The following is a 1,111-nucleotide window of genomic DNA, read 5'->3' on the forward strand; positions in this document are numbered from 1 at the left end:
TATATATATATATATATATATATAGCTGAAAAAAATTAAAGGAACACTTTGAAAACACATCAGATCTCAATGGGGAAAAAATCCTGCTACTTCTTCATGGACTGGGTGATGTGTTAGGAACAACAGGATGCCACATCATTTGATGGAAATTAAAATGATCAACTTACAGAAGGCTGAATTCAAAGACACCCCAAAAATTACAGTGAAAAAAATGATGCGGCAGGCTAGTCCATTTTGCTGAAATTTCATTACAGCAACTCAAAATGGTATTCAGTAATTTGCATTGCCCCCACGTGCGTGTATGCATGACTGACGACGTTGGGCTATGCTCCTAATGAGATGACGAATGGCGTCCTGGGGTATCTGCCCCTCAGATCTGGACCAGGACATCACTGAGCTCCTGGACAGTCTGAGGTGCAACCTGGTGGCGTCCGATGGATGGAAACATAATGTCCCAGAGGTGTTCTATTGGATTTAGGTCAGGTGAGCGTGGGGGCCAATCAATGGTATCAATGCCTTCATCCTCCAGGAACTGCCTGCATACTCTCGCCACATGAGGCCGGGCATTGTCGTGCACCAGGAGGAACCCAGGACCCACTGCACCAGCATAGGGTCTGACAATGGGTGCAAGGATTTGATCCCGATACCTAATGGCAGTCAGTGTGCCATTGTCTAGCCTGTAGAGGTCTTTGCGTCCCTCCATGGATATGCCTCCCCAGATCATCACTGACCCACCACCAAACCGGTCATGCTGAAATATGTTACAGACAGCATAACGTTCTCCACGGCTTCTCCTGACCCTTTCACGTCTGTCACATGTGCTCAGGGTGAACCTGCTCTCATCTGTAAAAAAGCACAGAGCGCCAGTGGCGGACTTGCCAATTCCGGTGTTCTGTGGCAAATGCCAATCGAGCTCCACGGTGCCGGGCAGTGAGCCCTGTGCGGGCCCTCAGGCCTCATGCTAACAGTAGTGACAGTGACCCTAGCCAAATGCAAAACTGGTGAAAAAGAGTCAGAAAAGATGAGGAGGGGAAAAAATGTCAGCGGGCACCACCTGTAAAACCATTCCTGATTTGATGGTCGTCTTCTTCTTCTTCTTCTTCTTGTTTTA

Source organism: Cyprinodon variegatus, unplaced genomic scaffold, assembly GCF_000732505.1.
Source record: "Cyprinodon variegatus isolate N-32 unplaced genomic scaffold, C_variegatus-1.0 Scaffold189, whole genome shotgun sequence".
Taxonomy (NCBI): Eukaryota; Metazoa; Chordata; class Actinopteri; order Cyprinodontiformes; family Cyprinodontidae; genus Cyprinodon; species Cyprinodon variegatus.